Source organism: Parasteatoda tepidariorum, chromosome 1, assembly GCF_982258835.1.
Source record: "Parasteatoda tepidariorum strain Cologne lab strain chromosome 1, Ptep-v5.0, whole genome shotgun sequence".
NCBI lineage: Eukaryota > Metazoa > Arthropoda > Arachnida > Araneae > Theridiidae > Parasteatoda > Parasteatoda tepidariorum.
Window position 1 is genome coordinate 103,277,968 of NC_141755.1, and position 22,264 is coordinate 103,300,231.

At 26.3% G+C, this 22,264-nt stretch overlaps 1 long non-coding RNA gene across 2 annotated transcripts in view; it reads left to right on the plus strand.

The window, feature by feature from the left end:
* Nucleotides 1–22,264, plus strand: part of LOC147816658 (uncharacterized) — an 80,685-nt gene that overhangs the window by 9,052 nt on the left and 49,369 nt on the right. The window contains exons 2-4 of one of the 2 annotated variants that reach the window (XR_015428644.1): nucleotides 1,633–1,693; nucleotides 14,790–14,927; nucleotides 16,425–16,481. This is a non-coding gene — a long non-coding RNA (uncharacterized LOC147816658). The remainder of the gene's footprint in view (nucleotides 1–1,632; nucleotides 1,694–14,789; nucleotides 14,928–16,424; nucleotides 16,482–22,264) is intronic. The other variant, XR_015428646.1, reaches the window with a different exon arrangement.

A 22,264-nucleotide genomic window follows, 5' to 3' on the forward strand; every position in this document is an offset into this window, starting at 1 on the left:
ATACCTATTTAAAGTTAAAAGAAGATAAAAAAGTTATTGAAAAAAGAATTATTGCATTTAGTAAAAAATTAAAATTTAAATTAAATAGGATTACATTTCCATATTTATTTCCAATAGTTAAATTTCATAAAAATCCAATTAAATTTAGGTTTATAGCATGTGGTACTAATAGTTATAATTCTGATATTAGTAAAAGGTTTTTTTGTTTTTTAAAAATTATTTTGCTTAAAATTAAAAAAGAGAAAAATATTATTATTGAAAGTAATGTTGAAGTTTTGGATTTTATTAAAAGTAATGATATTTCCAGCATTAACACTTTTGATTTTGAAAATTTGTATACCAGCATACCACATGAAAAAATTATTGAGATTTGTGAAGGTATTTATGACAAGTATTTATTTGATGAAAAAATTGATAGGTTTAACTGGTTAGATTTATGCAAGTTTAATCTTTTTGAGAATGTTCTTTTTAATGGTTTAGATTTTTATAAACAAATTATTGGAATTCCACAAGGTAATTCCTTTTCTGGGGCTTTTGCCAACATCTTTTTGCACTTTTTTGAGGCTAAATTTCTTGAACATAAAGTACTTAATGCTTTCCGATACATTGATGATTTGATTTTGTTTAATTGTGACGATTTTAATTTTATTTATACAATTTATCCTGGTGATTTGGTCCTGAAAAAAACTAATGAAAATTGCTTTAATATTGAATATTTAGATTTTAAAATTGATATTGTTAACAATTTTATTAAAATTGGTGTGTTTGATAAAAGAAAAGCCTTTAATTTTAATGTTATTTTTTTTTCTGCAACTTTAAAACTAATTTGTGTAGTAAGATATTCAAAAATCTTGTTTTTTCGCAATTAGTTAGGATCAAGAAAATTTGTAATAATGTTGAAAGTTTTCGAGAAGCTGTGGATAATTTTTTAAATAATTTGAGTAAAAATGATTTTCCTTTTAATTTTTGTAATGTTAATTTTTTAATTAAAAAAATGATTGATGGTTTTTAGGTTTTTTATATTTTTTCTTTTAACAGGGCGCAATTCTAGTCTTAACTGAGCAGCCCCAGTTAAGCATTCTATTAATTTATCTACGTATCTCCTTCTCCTGACCTTTTCATATCATTTTTAAACTTTTACTGCGCATTATTATAGGGGGCGTTGTTTTTCAGTTTTTAGTGTTTTCTTTTCCTCCGCTTTTGAAGTTGATTCTTGACCTGTGACTGTGAGTTTTTAATTTTCTGATGATTTTTATTGATTTTCTTTTCGTAATTTGTTTATTCTTTTGAATGTATCTTGTTTTTCCTGGACCTCTATACAAAACCATCGGGGTACTGAGGGAGATATTTTAAGCTTTTGCTTCTCCCTCAAATAGAAATGGTTTTGTTTTTAATGGCTACCGGGGCCGGTACCCCCTGAAGACGTCGGCTTCGGTGGTCGTATTTTTGTTTTATTTCATTTGTTTTGTATTAAATGACAGACGTAAGTATTGCTAGCATCCTACCTGCCCCTTGTCATCAAATATAAGCAAATTACCAATACTATGTCCTTAAGTAATGTTTGAAAGGCCCCTATAATTGTATTGCATAATATTTATAAAATTTTAATCAGTGTGTGGTATTTTTTTTCAGCTTTCGAAACGTTTAGGAAATTTGCATTTGACCAAAAGCCGACATCATAGTTTTTTAAAAGGTAAGTCATTTAAACACTCAAAGAATTTCATAATCTTCGTTCATATTAATTAGCATTTATATAAATTTTCGGGAAAATAATAATACTTAATATAAGTAAATAAATACATTAATATCATACCTTACTTCCTATACTTAAATGAAAATACATTCAAAAATTATCCAAACCATTCTATTTGTCAAAACCCCAAACAATAAAATAATAGTTTTCTTTTAGAATGGTTTAACGCCTTCTAATTAGGTTAAAACCACTTTTTTTTTAAAGGTTTTTATTGCGGGGAAAAAATTCGCGATGCAATTAAGTTTAAATGATTAATTTTTCTTCTGCAAGCATTTCAAAATCTCGACGTTGACTGGTGAAAAATAGGTCCTGGTAGAGAACGGTGTTTTCTATTAATGAAAATGAAAACATCTCGAACTAAGTCCTAGCAAAAGTGAATAAATGTTTCACTGAAATATCTCAATTAAGTATTGTGCATTATCCAGTTAAAATAGTTTATGAGTAAATCTCAAAGTTTAAAAAGTTAAATTTGTTAAACTGTATTTAAGCCTTGTTCATTCTGCTATGGTCCTAAATTGCAATAAAAATTAAATCATATACTGTAAGATTAACGAAATATTTTTTTTTCATGAACAGTTATGTCGAGTTTGCTTTGTCATAATTTTTAATTTTGCTTTAAAAATTCAATTAACGAATTTAAGATATAAATGTTTTATTTAATCGTCCCGATAATAAATGGGGGTATTATCCAAATTAAAAGTGTAGTTAAGCATAAAAAAGGGAAGCGAAAATCAAAATTTTGTATAGTAATGCATTAAATATTAATGTTAAGCAAAGCGTGAAATTTAAAAAGAAATTTAGTGTAATGCGTAAAATATAATAAGTAAAATGTTAAATATTAGAGAAAGTGAGTTAAGTAAATAGAAAACGAATGACAAAAAGTTGAAATTATGTTAGAGAATAAAAGTTGCTCAAAGTAAAGCATCAGTTAAGTAAAAACGTAAAGTATAAATTGTTACGCAAAGAGTAAGATATAATGTAAAGAAAAAATAAAGTTAAAAAATAAAGTCAAGCGTTAAGTATAAAATTTAAGCGTAAATTATAAAGTTTAAGAAGTAAAGGTAATATTTGTACTGTAATATTTGTAATCTCGTGCAAAAATATCACATAAGAAAAGTACACGAAAAAAAGGAATGCATGCTGGAAAGAAAACACATGAAAAGAAATCTATAAAAAAACGCAATGTGTAAATAATTACCAATACGTTAAACTAATGCATATAATTCGTGAAAGTTAAAAGAAAAACGCATATGAAAAGTAAAATTAACGCATAAAGAAGAGTAACTCGCCATAAATAAAACGCTGAGAAGTAAAGATTTAAAAATTAAAATTTTGCAATTTAAGGCATAAGGAATCGTAATGCGATAAAGCTACTCGTGAAGGTAACGAATAAAAAGTAAAGCGTATTATATGATAATGCGTAAATTGAGCTAATGCGTGAAAGTAACAAGTAAGGAACACATAAGCAAAATAAATGCTTAAAATTACTGCATAATAAAAGTTAAAGTAACAAATTAGAAAACTAAACAAGAAAATGTGACGCATAAAAAATATAACTCCTATTTTACAATAACATATTAAAAAGATCTTGTATGCCGTGTAATTCATAAGAAAGGAATGTGTCACATTTGCACGGTACATTTTCCTTCATGAAACAAATTTTTGTTCTTAAATATAATATCGCTTGAGAGAAAAAATAATCCGTAAGAAAAACTTGTAAAATTAATGCATAAGAAATTAACGAAGAAAATATAATGTGTTAAATCAGTGTTTCCCAAAGTGTGGTACGCGTACCCCCAGGGGTACGGGAACAGTTTAACAGGGGTACGCGTTCTTAAGCGAAGTATCTTGCAACAATCGAACATTTCAAAAAGTTTTATTTAAAAGCAAAGCGCCATGAAAACTTATGAGTACGTATTTTTCTATTGGCTATTTTTTGCTGAGTTAACATTTAATAATTATTGACGACGACAACCAGTTGTGATTTTTAACTTCTGTGAAAAAAAAAACTTTTTTATCATAGCAAAAATAATATCCTTCTCACTGATGCAAATAAATTTATTAACAAAACTTTGTACCAAAAAAGAAAGAAAAAAAAACATATTTTCAAAAAAATACATTCGTTTCTCATTAGTGGTACACAGCATTGCGAAAAATTTAGCAAGGGTACACAAAAGTCATAAGTTTGGGAAACACTGCGTTAAATTAATAATATCACAAAAGAAAAATAAACTTTACAAATAAAGCATAAATATATTAAAAATAAAAAATAAATTATAAAATTTATAAATAACTCATAATGAAAAGTAACTCGAAAAATTAGCAAGTAAGAAAAACGTACGCCTAAAAGTAACAAAACTAAGACGTTTGTATAATAACGCGTAAATGTAACGATAAATGGGACTAATCTGTTAATTTAACAAGTAAAAAAAATAATAACGCAGGAACAAATAAATACTTAAATTTGCTGCATAATAAAAGTGTAAAAGTAACAAATAATGAAACTCAATGCAAAGACGTAACGCATAATGAAATACTACTCGTAATTTACGATAACACGTAAAATGAACACTTCCGCGCTATTGTGAATGATAAGAGTAACGCGTAAATTTAATATCGCGAAGAAAAAAAAAGTAACCGAGGAGAAAAAACTTGTAAAATTAATTCATAAGAAAAGTTAACACGTAAAATATAATAACTCGTTGAAGTAAAAACATCGCTAAAGAAGAGTAAACGCGTTAAAGTTATCTAGGAAAAGAGTGCACAAAACAAACTTAAAATAAAAATTACTCATAAACTATCATAACGTATAAAAATAACTTAAAACCTGTTTAAATAATGACTGAAAGTTGAGGAAAGCATAAAATAAGTTGTTTTTTTTGAAGAGGAAATAAAATAAATGGGTAAAAATAACGCAGAAAAAAAATAACTAAGAAAAGCAAACTAGTAAAAGTAACACTTAAAAAACTGACGTAAGGGATGTATAAAATTTATAAATTACCCATAAGCGAAGTAACGCATAAGGAAAGTAAAGCGTATGTATAATAACGCTTAAATACTACTATACGTGCATAAGTAATAAGAAAAGGACGCATGAACAAATGCTTAAAATTACAGCATAATAAAAGAAAAAGCGTAAAAGTAACAAATAATAGAAATAAGAATTTAACGCATAAAGAAATGTAACTCATAATTTACTATAACCCGTCAAATGAGCGCCTATTCCGAAATAATATAAATAATAGAGTAAGGAGTAAATTTAATATCTCGTGGAAAAAAAAGTAACCGAGGAGAAAAAACTTGTCAACTATAATAACGCGTTAGATTAAGAATATCGCAAAAATAAATTTGAAATTACCTATAAAGAAAAATAAAACGTAAAAGTAACAAGTAAAAAATGAACGAGTGAAATTAAATATATAAAAATAAAGTAAAAAAGTCATCTCGAATATTGTAAAGGAAAAGAAAAAATAACGCATAAATGCGTTATTTTTTAACGCGTAAAATAATAACGTGAAAATAATAAGAAACCTGAACCCGATAAAAAAATAAACGCTTAAAATGACCACATTGTAGAAAAAATGTGTAAAGGTAACAAATGTAAACGTGTAATAATAAGTAACTCGTAATTCACAGCACTGTGTAAAAGGAACTCGTAGCCACACAAATAAAATGCATAAAAAAAGTAACGCGTGAAATGAAAATACGAGTAAGAGTAACGTTTGCAAAAATTTACTCGCAAAATTAATACATAAGCAACGCATAAGGAAATAAATGTAATGCATAAGAATACTAAATTATGTTTTACTAAATTAAGTTTGCCGAAAAGAATGAAATTTGCAGGACAAAAAAAGTAAAAATAAGTCATAAAAAAGTGATCCCGTGAAATGAAAAGAATAAGGAAAAATTAACTCTTAAATACAACTGACACACAAATAAAATGAACACGTAAAATATAAGAACGCTGTAAATATAAGTAAAGAAAAAGGGGGTAAAACAAAAAGTAGAAATTATATTAGAGAATAAGTGTGGTACAAAGTTAAGTATCAGTTAAAGTAAAAGCGTAAAGTAAAACTAATCATAAATATTAGTGTTACGCTAAGAGTAAGACATAAAGTAAGGAAAAAATTAAATTAAGAAATAAAGTCAAGCGCAAAGTATAAAAGTTTAAGGAGTAAAGAATAGTAGAAAATATAATGTAAAGTGTTAAATAAAAAGTTAAATGTTGGCGTCGCATGTAAAGTAAAGCGTAAAGAAGTTTTGCAGCAAAAAAAGAGTGGAGCTTAAAGCAGAGTAATATAGTAAAAAGAATAAATAAAGTGCACGTCGAAATGCGTTTCAAAAGTAAAGTAATAACTAAAATAAACTAATTGCTAAACTAAAAATTATAGTCAAATTTAAAACAAAATTCGAGTTAAGTCAAAAGCATTGTAAAGTAAACCGTGTATTATAAAGTAGATAATGAAGAAAAATATAGTCGAAAATAAATTGTAGTGTAAATTAAATTATGAAGTGAATTAAGGTAATTAACGCTTAAAATCTAAAGTGGTAAGTAAAGAGTAAAATACAAAATGAAAAAAAGGTAAAGCAAAAAGTGAGAAGGTGAAGTATATTACAGCGTCAAATATAAATTAAAGTGTAAAACATAAAGTAAAAAAATGTGTACAGACAAAAGTGTAATGAATAAAAAACAGTTAATATAAATGTAGCACAACACTATTAGTTAAATAAAGTATAAATTATAACATAAAGAAAAGCGTTTAGTATGAAGACAAGCTTAGAGAAAAATAATTTATTATTGTGTTGATTAAAAAGGTAATTATTGTTAAGGTAAAATGAAACGTGGCTTTAAACTAAGCATTGAAAAAACGTTAAATATAAAGTGAAAAGTGAAGAAAAATAAGTAGTTAAAGTGAAACAAAGTAAAGTGATAGGTAAAAAAAATAATGTAAGAAATAAAATTAAAATAAAGCGAAAAGTTTTGAGTAAAGTTTTGGCAAAACATAAAATGTAACGCAAAGTATTAAATATAAAGTGAAGAGTAAAATGTATAGCATAAAGTGAAACACAAGGTATAACTTAAAACCTAAAGTTTAAGTGAAGGGTTTAAAATCTTAACGTAGTGTATAAAATAAAGATTAAAGTAAATTATCCAGTAAGATCAAGTAAAGTGTGAAGTAAACTAAAGCGTAACGTATAAAATTATGTATAAGGTAAAGCTTAAATTAAAAATAGAATAATGTAAAGCGAAGCGTAAAACATAGTCGTAAAGAATGAAGTAGTTAATAAAAAGAAAGCAGAAAGTTGTATGTGATGTAAGGAATGAAGTAAAACGTGAACTACAAAGTAAAGCGTAAAATTAAAGGAAAAGTATTGTAACGTAACATATAAAGTAAAATAAGAAATTTGAGAAGTAAAAAGTAAGAAGTGAAGCCTAAAGTATAAAAGGATTAAGCGCGAAATAAAAAAAAATTACTTTATTAACCACAGAATAAAGCTGCAAGTTGGAAGTATAATGCAAAGTATGATTAAGTAAAAGATAGTAAAAAGTTGTTTGGTAAATATAATATAGCAGAATAATGAAGTATAAAGTCAAAACATCAAGTAAACTAAGCATAAAAAAATTCAAGAAAAGCAGAAAGCGAAGAATAAATTAAAGCGTAAATATACAGAAAAGAAAAAAAGTTAATAAGATGAAACGTAACGTAAAAAATGTAAACAATAAAGCTAAAGCGTATAAAGTCAAGAAAAAGTATAAAGAAAGGTGTAAAATATAAATCGCAAAGTAAATTCATTTATGTGTTAAATTGTTAGCTAAGTGAAACATAGTATAAAGTAAATTATTCTGTAATTTAAAGTATAAAGTAAATACTTACGCTAAGCTTTAAGCAACGCGTGCCATTAAAGCAGAACGTAAAATGGAAGGTAAAATAAAAAGTAAAGCGTAAAAAAATAAGGTTGAGTATTAAGCAGAAAATGTTATGGGTAAAATATAAAAGCATAAAGAGTAAAATGTACAGAAGTGTGCAAAATATAAATTAACGATATAAAAAAGTAAAGTTAAAAGGGTTTCTAAAATGTATGTCAAATTAGGTAAAAAGTGAATTAGTTAAAGCGTGTAAAAAATTGTGAAATATAATGTAAAATAAGTTAAGTCGACGCTATTGAGTTAAGACCAAAGTAAAGTATGTAATAAATTAAATGTGCGTCAAAAAAAGTAAATTATAATTTAATATTAAGTGAAGTCTGAAGTTAACGAAAGCGTGAAACGTAAAAAAATAAAAATAGATCCCCATTGAGATATTTAAACAAGTAAAAGGCAGTGTAAAAGTCAGATAATAAAATGTGTATAAGGATCAGGTTTAAAACAACAGTGAGTTTAAAAACAACAATGTAAAACAGGTAAACAATAAAAGTGAGAGAAGAGTTAAAACCCTAAAATGGCCGATGGTCCATACAGTAAAACCTACTGAAAAACAAATATAAAACCTTATAATAAAAATTTATACAGAGTGGAGTGGAGGTTATTTAAGATTATTTAGTGACAGCAGGTCTTTGAGTGATGTTTTAATTACTTCATTAATGATCATCTTTCATCCTTTACTTACAAATATTTGTTGCTCGGTTATACTATCGAAGTCTTTTCGGAATGTTCGGAAGCGTGTACATTTATATAATAAGTGACTAATGGTTTGGATTTCATTGCAATTGGGGCATTTATCGTCTTTTTGAAAAAAGTTTCTTTGATACATACCGAACACTCAGTGCCCCGTTAAAAATTGATTGTAATAAAAGTTTGTCTGCAGTCTAGTTACCGATGATGTTTTTATAAATTTGTAAGTTTGCCTGCCTTTTTCGCTAACCCTCCACTCCTCTGCTTATTTTGTAAGAATAATTCTTCTAATTTCGGTTTTTGCTTGTTTTGGGGTCCCCAGACATTGGAGATCTACCGCAGCCAAACTAATGGCGCTTTTTGCCGGCCATATCTGCGTCCTCGTTGCCCTGGATACCCATATGGGCTTTAACCCAATTTAACTTTATGTTAAGATTCCAATGTTTCTTTGATGAGGTTTGATGTTGGTTCCGGGTCTGCCAGGGCTTAGAGAGACGGGAGGGAATCTGAATACATGGTAGCCTCTTCTATGGCATTAAGAATTAACCATTTTAACCATTTAACAATTTTAACTATCACGTCCTGATAGAAAACGGTGTTTTCTAATAACGAAAATAAAACCATCTGGAACTGAATCCTTTGTAGCAGAAGTAAATAAATGTTTACTGAAATATCTCAAGTAAGGTGCATTATCCAGTTAAAATAGTTTATGGGTAAATCTCAAAATTTAAAAACTTAAATTTGTTGAACTTAAGGTAAACCTTGTTCATTCTTGCTATGGAAGTGTTCTACTATGGAGAATAAGTGTACTAAAAATAAAGTAAAAGAGTAAAATAAGAAGAATGAAGTGTTAAGCAAAATTAAGATATAAAGTAAAGAAAAAATTAAATTAAAAAATAAAGGTCAAGTTTAAAAGTAAAGCGTAGTGTAAAAGGCGGAAAGTTAATAGTAGTAGAAAATATAGTGTAAGGTGTTAAATAATAAGTATAATATAATGTAACGCATGAAGTAATGTTAGCGTCACGTGTAAAGTAAAGCGTAAAGAAGTTTTAAATCAAAAAAATAAAATAAAGAGTGGAGTGTAAAGTAATGGATAAAGTAGAAAGTATCATGAAATTTAAAATATAGTAAAAAGAATGAGTAAAGTGCGCGTCAAAATGCATTTCGAAAGTAAACTAATAACTCCAATAAAAAGTATAGTCAAATCTAAAACAAAATTCGTGTAAAGTAAACCGCATATTATGAAGTAGATAGCAAAGAAAAATGTTGTAGAAAATAAATTGTAGTGTAAATTAAATTATGCAGCAAACATGTATATATTAAGCTTAAATTAACGCGCAAAATGTTAGGTGTAAAGAGTAAAATATAAAATGAAAAAAAGCTAAAGCAAATAGTTAGAAGGTAAAGTAAATTGAAGCTTCAAAAATGAAGTAAAGCGTAAAACATAAAGTAAAAAATGTAAAGAATAAAAAAAATAGTCAATATAAATATAGCACAAAGTTATTAGTAAAATGAGGAATATATCATAATAGAAAGAAAAGCGTTTAATATGCAGTAAAGTTTAAAGAGAAAAATATAAAATATTGTATAAATTAAAACCTTAAGTATTGTATAAGGTAAAGTGAAGTATGCAGTACATCATCAAACTTATTGTTAAGTATAAAATGAAGAGTAATATATAAAGTCAAAAACACTGTGTAGTAAAATATAAAATAAAAAGCAAAGTATTTTATAGAATAATTTAAAGCTTAACATTTCAAATAAAACGTAAAATAAGAAATTAGCGAAGTAAAAAGGAAAAGTAAAGCATAAAATATAAAGTGGAGCATAAAGTTAAGAGTGGTAAAATGCAAAGTATAAAAAAAAGTATTAAGTAAAGCGGAAAGTCAGAAGTATAGCAGAAAGTATAATCAAATGTAAAATGTAGTGAAAAGTAAAATGTGTAGTGAAGAAGATATCTAAATATATCAATAAATTATAAAGTGAAATTGTCAAGTAAACTAAGCATAAAGTAATGTTTCAAGTAAAGTATAATATTAAGTATAAACTGAAGGGTAAAATGTTTAATGCAGAAAAAGCGCATGAGATAAAACGTAACGTAAAAATTGTAAGCTAAAAAACTAAAGAGTATAGTAAAATATAAAATAAAAGCGTAAAGAAAGTCTCAAATAATAAAGTAAGAGCCTAAAAAAGGCGCACATTATAAAGTAATATGTATATAAAGTTAAGCATAAAATTAAACATATTAGAGAAAAAAATTTTATGTTAAGTAAATACGTAAATTAAACTTTAAAAATACGCAAAATATAAAGTGTCAAGTAAAGAATAAAATATAAAGTAAAGGAAAAAGTGAAGCATAAGGTAAAGTAAAAAGTGTGAAACAAAGCAATTAAAAAGTTTAAAAAATATAGAGCGTAAAATAGGGTAAGGTGTGAAATACAAAGTTAAGTGTAAAACATAATGCATAAACTGAAGTATAAAGAATGTAAAGTATGAGATATAAAGTACCTAAAAAAGTGTATTAATAAAAGCATAAAACGCGTAAAAAAGCTAATGCGTAAAAGAAATTTCTAGAAAAATAAAGTAAAAGATATAGTATTCCACGGATGCCCCCTAACGGGAGCGGGACGGGGTGAAGCTTTGATATAGTATGCTTTAATTTACACCCTTTTTTTTTATAACTAATGCGGAAAAGTAAAAGAAAAGAAAAGTAACGCATAAAGTGTGGAATAAAGCAAGACAGCATAATGAGCGTAAAAGCGTTAAAGTAACAAATTAGAAAACTAAACAAGAAAAAGTAACGCATAAGAAATGTAACCCGTATTTTACAATAATATAAAAAGAACGTGTATGCCGTGTAATTCATAAGAAAGGAATGCGTTACATTTGCGCGGTACATTTTTCTTTATAAAACAAATTTTTGTTTTTAAATGCACAAAATATAATATTGCTTGAGAGAAAAAATAATTCGTAAAAAAAATTAGTAAAATTAACGCGTAAGAAAATAAAAAGTGTAAAAGGGAAAGTTAGCAAATGTAAACGCAAGAATGTAACTCATAATAAGAAGTAACTCTTAATTTACAACATCGTGTAAAAGGAACTCGTAGCAACGCAAAAAAAAAAAAAAAATGCATAAGAAAAGTAACGCGTGAAATATAAATGCGAATAAGAGTAACGTGTGCAAAAATTAACTCGCGAAATTAATGCATAAGAAACTAAATGTAATGCATAAGAATAAAAATTAACTCACGAAGAAAATTGAAATAGAAAGTGAAATATGGGTAAATTGAGCATGAAGAGAAGTAAAGCGTATAAATGATCAAAATTGCGTAAAAGTAAAGTTTAAAAATATACACGAAAAAGTAATGCGTAAGGTAAATATTTGTCGAAAATGTAATGCATAAGGTTTGGCGGAAATAATTTGAATAAGAAAAGAAAACTCTCAAAGGTAACTCAGTAAGGGAAGTAACGAGTGAAATATAATAACGTGTAAAGAAAATCATAAGAAAAGTGACACATGAAAGTAGCGAATTAGAAAAGTTTTACTAAATTAAGTTTGCCGAAAAGAATGAAAACTGCAGCACAAGAAAATTAAAAATAAGTCGTAAAAAAGTGATCCCGTGAACTGTAAAGAATAAAGAAAAATTAACGCCTAAATACAGCTATAATGTTACAGTTTATAACACACAAAAAATTAATAAAATATTCCGTGCGCGAAATAAAATATGTGTCGAAGTTAAAATAACTCGTAGGAAAAGTAAAATTACACGGGACGAAAAGTAACGCATAAAGATAGTAACATGTAAAGCATAGTATCTCTCAAAACACTAAACGCAAAAAAAAAAAAAAAAAAAAAAAAAAAAAAAAAAAAAAAATTGAAAGTAATTTGCAAGAAAAGTAAATGTGTTAACGAAACACATAAAGCATTACACACAAAAGTAGAGAATAAAATAATATGTGTGTGAAAATTAAAGCAGAAAATAAATAAAGCATGATAAAAGTAAACGTTAAAGTATCACATGAAATATAAATAAACTAAAACGTAAAAGTAACACATAAGAAAAATGCTAAAAAATAAATGCAAGAAAATAAAGTAAGTGCATAAATGTAAAGTATAGATAAAAGTAAGCATAATACTTAAAGTAACATGCTTAAGAAATTCTTAAAGCAAAAGCAACGCATAAAAAATAAAACGCACAAAGAAAGAAAAGCAACGCTAGAAATATAACAATATGAAAGTGTAACGCGTGCGAAAATTAACGCATAAAATTAATACATAACCAAAAGACAAATATAATCATAAATATAAAAAGTAACGCATAAATAAAAGTAGGGTATAAAATAAAATGTGGGTAAACTGAAGCATACGGAAAAGTAAAGCTTTAAAATGGTGAAAAAATTCATTGCCGCCTAAATATAATGCGTAAAAATATGCATGAAACTGTAATGCACAATAAAACAACGCTTTAAGAAAATCTAAGAAGGTTTCGCTGAACGAATCAAAACTACTATACAAGAAAAGTAAAAGTAACACATTAAAATGCAATCGTGTAAAATTTAAAGAAAACTAACACATAAAATATAATGGATAAATAAATCAAGAAAAAAGAAAGGTAAGATTCATAATAAGAAAGCCTAAAAAAAATAGGTAAAACAACCGAATTATAAAGGTAAAAGCGTAACTAGTGAATAAGAAAAGTAAATGCGAAAATGTAACGCATAAAAAAATGTTACGTGTAATTTAATATAACGTATAAAAATCGTGCAAACGTAACGCGTAAAATAAAATATTTCGCGAAGTAAAAATGTAAAAGAAAATTGATCGAGTAAATGCAACGCATAAGTAAAGTGAAGCAAATATAAGTATAAAGAGTTTATTTTAAGCATGAGGGAAAGTAAAGCGTAAATATAGCACATAAGAAAAGTGAACGTCCGAAGAAACGTATAAAAGGCGAACTAATGAATGAAAAGTATTGCAAAATAAAAATTATAACGTAAAACAGAATTAAAGGTGCAAAATATAATAATGTAAAACTTGAACGATAAAGTTAAGAATTGTAATGTCACATATAAAGTAAATTGTAAAATAAGAAGTTTAAGAAGTAAAAATAAAGCTAAGTGTAAAATAAGAAGTGAAGCCTAAAGTAAAAAAAGATTAAGCGCGAAGCAAAAAAATTACTTTATTAAGCACAGAATAAAGCTTAAAGTCGGAAGTATAGTCCAAATTATGATCAAATGTAAAAGATAGTAAAAAGTAAAAAGTATATGTGTTAAATTGTAAGCAGAGTGAAACATATAATAAATTAAATTATACTGTATTTTAAAGTATAAATGAAGAGAGTAGATCAAAAGTAAAAGAAACCCGTAGCGAAATCAATGCACAAAGAAAAGTAACTCGTTAAACATAAATATTTCTTATAACACATAAGTCTCTAATAAGTATTACACGTAGATAAAACGCTTGAAGAACAGTACCGCATAAAATATAGCGTCTAAAATCAAGCGTTAAAATACGCGTATATTCGGTAAATGTTACGAGTCAAAAAAAATTTCGTTTACAATATAACGTGATTATTTTTCTTATGAAACACATAAGAAAAATAACGCTTATATAAAATAAACGCATTAAAGTGAAAGAAAGCGTAAAGTATAGTGTAACACAACACATGAAAGTAAACTATAAAAGCCGCGTATAAATAAAAGTAATACAAAAATGCAATGCATATAACGATTAAAAGTGAAGCACAAGAAAAACAAACGTGAAAAAGTAACACATAAGTAAAGTCCATGTAATGCATTATATAAAAGTAATACATAAAATATCGCAATAAATTTATTATGGATTTAAAGTTACGCATAAAAGATTAAATGCGTAAGCGCTGCGGATAAATCAATATAAAGTAAAATGTATGTAAATTAACACATCAATAAAAATAAACCGCTAAATAGATGCATGAAAGTAAACGCATAAAAGAACCGTATTAGTAAGAGAAAAAAAGTAAAATTATAAAAAGTAAATTCTTTGACACGTAACATAAAGTTGTCCCACGTATAAAAATAGTGCATAAAAGTAACGACTTAAAAAAAGTAACGCACTAAACGGGTAAAAGAAACACTTATAAAAGTAATGCGTAAACTTACTTACGCAGAAAAAAAGTAGATGCGTGAAAGTTCATGTCATTTTTTTTAATGGTGGTATTTTCCTATTGAACTTGTTTTACAGTGTTTAATTTATTAAAACCGTTTTTACTATTATGTGTTCCTGTTCATTTTCTTCCTATCGTTTGTTTTTGAATGCTTCTTACATTTTATTTTAATTTTGAAACATTTAAATTTTCTAAGACTGCTTTCTATCTTTTGCGAAATTAATGATATTTAACAAACTATAATATTTTCTTAATACAACATGTTTTCGTTTTTTAGGATAATTTTGCATAGCACTAGGATAGATAAGGATCCGTTTGGATGATTCAGTCACGGTTAATTGCTGTAGAACTGCCGGACTTATTTGGAAGCGGATTTATAAAATTCAAAAAATTTCTGAGATTTGAAGATTTCGCTGTAAGTAAAATATATTTGTTTCTTCTCATTTTTTCGATAACTGCACTTTTCAACACTTTATGTTAAAAATTAAATGTTGATAATATTTGCACTTAGAAACAACATATATATATGCATGCTAAGTGCAAATATTATCAACATTTATTGTTGAGTGTTGAAAAGATAGCCCTTCAAAAGAAGAGGAAAAAAAAATTCGGTTTTAAAGATAAATACTATATTCCAAAAAAGTTTGCAAATATCGACGTGGTCGTTTGTTTTATATTTTCGCTGGATTTTATATTGGGAAAGTGAGCAATAAATTTTAGTTTAATATTTTTAAAATAAAGCTGTTAAAACGTGAAACTTTCTTTTAAATTTTTTTTCAAAGCAACGTGGTTTCGAAAAATATTTTACAGCTGAAAATATTAATTATATGATTGCAATATTAAAATGTTCAGTGTATTCACCACTGAACCAAGGCAGCAAATGTGGTAAAATATTTTAATTTGATAATTTTAAATAGAACCTTTTCTAAAATGCTTGGCTCCCTTATTATAGATAAAAGTAGCTGGGATGAAAATCGTGCAGACACCATTCAAACATTTCTTAAGTTAATAATATTGGATAAGCAATTAATACAATATAAACTTCTTAACTGCAATCTTTTCTGGTATTAAAATTTCTGAGTCTGCTATTTACCATTCAGATTTAACTCTCTTCATTTACGAATGAAAAGAAAACAATTATAAATTTCTAATTTTGATTGTTCCTTAAAATTCAAAATTAATTATGCATTTCTAAATGTAATGATTAAAATGCTTGATTTCTTTATAAATCTCTTCATAATAAACAACAAATATTTTAAACATCCAACATCTTTACAAATAACTTAAAACTCCTGAAACGGAAACATTTCTATTGATATGGAATCGTTCAAATAAAGCCTGTTTTTCAGTTTTAGTCTTCCTCTCTCTCCTTGTCAGCAAGAATAAGCAAACCGCATCGTCTGCTTACGTAAGAAAGTAACAACGCACTAACTTGTTCTACTTTTTAACTTTTCTCGAAGTAATCTAATTTTAGAATTCCATTTAATTGAATAATAGTAGATAAAAAGTATAGTAAATCAAAAAATAGTAGATATTTCAATTATTTTTTTAAAATATTGAAAAGAACATTTTAAAAGAATATTTTTTTTTTTCAAATGGCTAAACTTCGTAAAATCTGAAACACATAAAAACAATTTTTGTCCAAAATTTTATTTGAAATTGTTTCAAGTGTAATTTTCTCCAAATTATAATTTTTTTCTTTTAAAAAATCAACTTGAAATTATTATGTGACTTAAATGACATACGTAAGTATTGCTTCCATCCTGCCTGCCCCTCGCCAACAATTATAAGCAAATTAAAAAATCTCATCCCCACTGTGACCTTAAGTAATGTTGGAACGGTTTGAGTAATGTTTATCGTGTTGCAAAAATATTTATTTAATTTTAATCAATATGTGGTATTTTTTTTTCAGCTTTCGAAATCTTTATGAAACATAAATCCAACCAAGAGGCGTCATAGTTTTTTAAAGGTAAGTCATATAAACACTCAAAGGATTTAATAATCACCCTATTCATGTTAATCAGCATTTATATAAATTACACGAATTAAGAATTTATATAAAAGCGCAAAATATATAAAATAAAAAGCGAAAATGAAAATACATTCAAGAATTAGTGTAAATATTATATTTGTCGAAAGCTCAAGCAATAAAATAATCGTTTTCGTTCATAATTGTTCGACACTTTCTAATTAGGGTAAAACAAACTCTTCCTTTAACAAAAGGTTTTTATAAGGGGTGAAAATTCTCGATACAAATAAATTGAAACGATTAATTTAAAACTTAAATTTGCTGAACTACAGGTAATCCTTGTTTATTCTGCTAAGGTCCTAAAATACGGTAAAAATAAAATTATATATTGTAAAATAAACTCAATAATGTTTTTGTTCATAAACAGTTATGTCGATTTTGCTTTGTCATAACTTCTTTTTTTACTTAAAAAATTCAATTAACGAATTTAAGATATAAATGTTTCATTAAATCGTTCTGATAATAAAGGGTAGTATTATTCAAATTAAAGGTGTAGTTAAGCATAAAATAAAATTTAGAAAAGTTAAAATGTTGTGGAGTAATGCATTGAATATAAAGTTAAGCAAAGTGTAAAATTTAAAAAAAAAACCTATATGTTGTGTAAAGCGCAAAATATATAAAATAAAAAGTGAAATATTTAATTAAGAAATTTGTAAAGTAAAAAAAAAGCGTAAAACAAAAATTTGAATTATATTAGAGAATAAGTGTGGTACAAAGTTAAGTATCAGTTAAAGTAAAAGCGTAAAGTAAACTAAGCATAAATATTTGTGTTACGCTAAGAGAAAGATATAAAGTAAAGAAAAAATTAAATTAAAAAATAAAGTCAAGCGTAAAGTATAAAAGTTTAAAGAGTAAAGAATAGTTGAAAATATAATGTAAAGTGTTAAATAAAAAGTAAAATGTTAGCGTCGCATGTAAAGTAAAGCGTAAGGAAGTTTTGCAGCAAAAAAAGAGTGGAGCTTAATGTACAGTAATATAGTAAAAAGAAAAAGTAAAGTGCACGTCGAAATACTTTTCCAAAGTAAAGTAATAACTAAAGTAAACTAATTGCTAAAGTAAAAATTATAGCCAAATTTGAAACAAAATGCGTGCAAAGTCGAAAGTATTGTAAAGTAAACCTATAAAGTAGATAAGAAAGAAAAATATAGTAAAAAATAAATTGTAGTTTAAATTAAATTATAAAGTGAATGTGAAGTGAATTAAGCTAATTAACGCTTAAAATCTAAAGTGGTAAGTAAAGAGTAAAATACAAAAAAAAAAAAAAAAAAAAAGGTAAAGCAAAAAGTTAGAAGGTAAAGTAAATTACAGTGTCAAATATAAAGTAAAGCGTAAAACGTACAGTAAAAAAATGTGTACTGACAAAAGTGTAATGAATAAAAATCAGTTAATATAAATGTAGCAGAACGTTATATTTAAATAAAGTATAAATAATAACAGAAAGAAAAGTGTTTAATATGAAGACAAGCTTAAAGAAAAATAATTTAATATTGTGTTAATTAAAAAGCTAATTATTGTTTAAGGTAAAATGAAACGTGGCTTTGAACTAAGCTTTAAAAAAACATTAAATATAAAGTAAAAAGTAAAGAAAAATAAGTAGTTAAAGTTAAACAAAGTAAAGTGAAAGGTAAAAAAAAAGTAACTAAAGCAAAAAGCATAAAATTAAAATAAAGCGGAAAATTTTGAACAAAGTTTAAAATATATAATTATAAAAATTAAAATATAAAAGTGTAGAGAGAAAATATAAAGTATAGTGTAAAGTTATAGTAAAGCGTAAAATCTTAAGTAGAGTATAGCAAAATGCATTTCAAGAAAAGTGAAATATGTATAAAATAAGGTAAAAAATGAATTAAAGTCTAAAATAAGAAAAAATTGTAGAGGATATGTTTAAATAACAAGTTAAGCTCTACTTAAAGTATATAAAAATGAATGATATTAAGATTAAAGTAAAGTTAAGAGAAAAGCCTAAATTAAATGTGTGTAAAAAAGGATATTTTAATGTCATTTGAAGTAAATAAAATATTGTATGTAAATAAAATATTGTGTATAGAAAACTAAACATATCTCAAACAAAACTAAATATAGTATAAAGAAAACTAAAGCGCAAAATATAAATTAACGCATTTGGAAAGTAAAACTACATGATATGAAAAACAACGCGTAAAAGATGGTAACTTGGAAAGCAGAGTATGTAATAAAACTACTAAAGTATGTACGATAAGTACGTAACACTAAAAAGTGAAATGATGTGTAAAAATGTAATAAAAAAAATTATCTGTGTAAACTAAAGCATAAAGTAAAATAATGTGAGAAAGTAAAATTATTGCATAAAAATGAAAACGTGTAAAACAAATATAAAATAGTAACGAGTCTTAAAGCATAAAGAAAAGTAACGCTTAAATGGTGAAGTAACACATAAGAAAAGAAAACGCGTTAAATATAGAAAAGCCTAAAGTAGAGGCGCAGAGCAACACGTAAAAATAAATGTAAGGCATAACAAAAAGCTACCTTCATAAATCGCAAAAGTAAATAAAATTCAGGCGTAAAGAAAAAGTAAAACATAAAAAAATACGGTGTATAATTTAAGAAAAAAAACTCCTAAATGTAAAGTATAAAGAAAAAAAATTTAAAAGTAACGCGGAAAAGTAGAACTAGCGTATGTATAAAGTAAACGCATAAGATATAACGCGTGAAAGTAGTTGAAACTCGTAAGAAATGTAAATGTGTAAAAGAAAAGTTAACGATAAAGTCGCGTATAAAAAAGTAAATGAGTTAAAGTAACGCATAAAAAGTGATTGCATAAAAGAATAAGAGAAGTTAATCATAAAGAAATCTAACGCATAAAATATATTAACGAGTAGAAGTAACCAATAAGTAGAACTGACTCGTAAAATTTCATAAGCGTAAAATTAAGAAGACAAAGTAATTGATAAGAAAAATAAAATGCTTAAGAAATATAGCATAAAATATGCGCATAATAAAAGTAGATGCGTAAAAGTAACGTATTAAGAAAAGTATTCGCTTAGAAGTAACGAATAAAGAAATGTGTCGAGTAATAGGCATAAAAATCCTGAACACGTTCAAGTTGCCAGTAAGAAAAATAGAGAATGAAGAAAAATAACGCTTAATATACATACCCTCCAACTGCTACGGAATTTCCGTAGTTTCAGAAATCTTCTTTTCAGACGGTAGCAAAATTAATGTCTTAATATTTAAAAAAAAATCATTTTAGCGTAACTTGTCCACTATTACTTATAAAAGTGCAGGCCATATGGCTAGATTCTTAAGTTCTGATAAAAGTTTTGTGAGAGATCCATTTGCTTTAAAAATTTCTACTTTGGTTCGCTACCACTAGAAAGAATTATTTTCAAAATCCTCATAAGTTGGAGGGTATGAATATATGATAGCATGTAAAAGCAATGCGTGAAAAAAAGCAAATCGTAATATATAATAACGAAAAAAAGTAAGGTATTCATAGAAATTATGCGCAAAAGCAACAAATAACCCATAAACGAATTAAATGCGTAAAGTAACTGCATAATAAAAGTTAAGGCGTAAAAATCATCACATAAAAATCAGGCATAAGAATAGTAAAGTGTCAAATATAAAGTATAGTAGTGCGTATTTTAAGCAAACGGAAAAAGCGTAAAAACGAATGAAACGCATTAAAAAGTAAACGCCTGAAAGTAACGCGTGAAAGAAAATCAAAGCATAAAAGATTATAAAGCGTAAAATATATATTAATGCGAAAAAGTAAAAGTGATACGCAAGAAAAATAAACTCGTTAAACTAATACATCAGGAGAAGTATAATATAAAATAAAAAGTATGTAAGCATAAAAGAAACGTCCTAGAATATTTGTAATTCATAATAAAAGTTATCATTTAAAGGTATCGCAAAAATAATTGTAAAAATCTGATTAATACCACATAAAGAAATATTACGCATAAAATATAAAAACGCATAAATTTAAATCGTAAAGTAAAAGTAACACATTTCAAAGTAAATGCTTAAATGTAACGTATAAAGAAAAGCAAATATAGCGCGAATAAAGTAAAAACGTAAAATATAATTTCACGTAAAAATAACACATACGAAAAGTAAGTGCATAAAAGTTATGTATAAGAAAGAAGAATGAGAAAAAGAAATGTAACCCATGAAATATAATAAGGCGTAAAAATAGTGTACAACCTGCTTACGTCTGAAAGTTAAAATAACGCTTGCGAAAAGTAAAATGAGAAATAACGCTTGCGATACGTAAACGCATAAAAAAAAACCGACGTAAAACATATAATTAAAATTATTTAAAATAAAGCATAGTAAAAGTAACGGAGAAGAAACGAAAGAAAGGCTTGTTAAAGCAAAGCGTGAAAAAGTAACGCAAAAGAAAAAAATCCACAACAAAAGGAAGTCATAAAATATAAAGTAATAATTGTTAAATTTAAATCGCAGAAAAATAATGCGTGAGGAATAATAAGTAAGGAGTAACGCATAGAAACAATGAAAAATAATAAGTAAGGAGTAACACATAAAAAAGTTCAGCGATATAAAAACGTGCAAGTGTAACTCATACATAGAACTAATGCATTAAAGAAACAAGTATAAGAAAAAGTAACACGTAAGCAAAATAAACGCGTGAAATTGCTGCATAATAAAAATAAATTCGTACATGTAAGAAAGGAAAAGCAAAAAAGCAACGCATAATGGAAAGTCACTCTTAATTTACAACAACGTATAAGAGGAACTCGTGTGCCACGCAAATAAAACGCATAAGAAAAGTAACGCGTGAAATATAACTACGCGTAAAAGTAACGTGCAAAAATTCGCTCGTGAAATTAATACATAAGTAAAGTAACGCATAAGGAAACAAAATGTAATGCATAAGAACAAAAATTAGCATTTAAAGGAAAGTAAAATATATGTGAATTGAGTATAAAGAGAAGCAAAGAGTAAAAATGATGCAAAAATTGCTTAAAAGTAACTTCTAAAAATATGCACCCAAAAGTAATGCATAAACAAAAAATTAAAGGAAGTTTTGACGAAAATAATGGAAAAAACTGTAAAGAGAATAAGGGATAAGTAAATTGGGAGATAAGTAAATTCTCAAAGGCAACTTTGTAAGAAAAGTAAAGAGTAAAATATAACAACACGTAAAAGTCAAACATGAAAGGTGACACATAAAAGTAGCTAATTAGAAAAGTATCCGCGTTTTTTCTAAAGGAAGTTTGCCGGAAAGAATGAAAACTTCAGCACAAGTGAAGTAAAACTAAGTCAAAATAAAGTGATCATGTAAATTGTGAAGAATAAGTAGGGAAAATTTACCAATAAATAGATCTAATGAACTAAAAAAATTAACGCGTAAAATATAACGAATAGAAAAGAATCACGCAAAATAAAATATAATGTGTAAAGGTGAAAATAAGTCATAAGAAAAATTAAATGTCACGAAAAGTAACGTGCAAAGATAGACAGAGTAACTCATAACACACAAAGCAAAGAAGTAAAACGAATGCACAAGAAAAATGAGTTAAAGTAACATATAAAGAAAGGTAGAGAATAAAATATCAAATAATATGTGAGTGTAAATTAAAGCAGAAAAAAAAAGAATGATAGAAGTATACGGAAAAGTAACACATAAAAAGAAAAGTTATGTATAAGTAAATTTATAAATGTAACGCATAAGAAACAAAACTCACAAATTTATACAAGAAAAAGAAAAGTTAGGC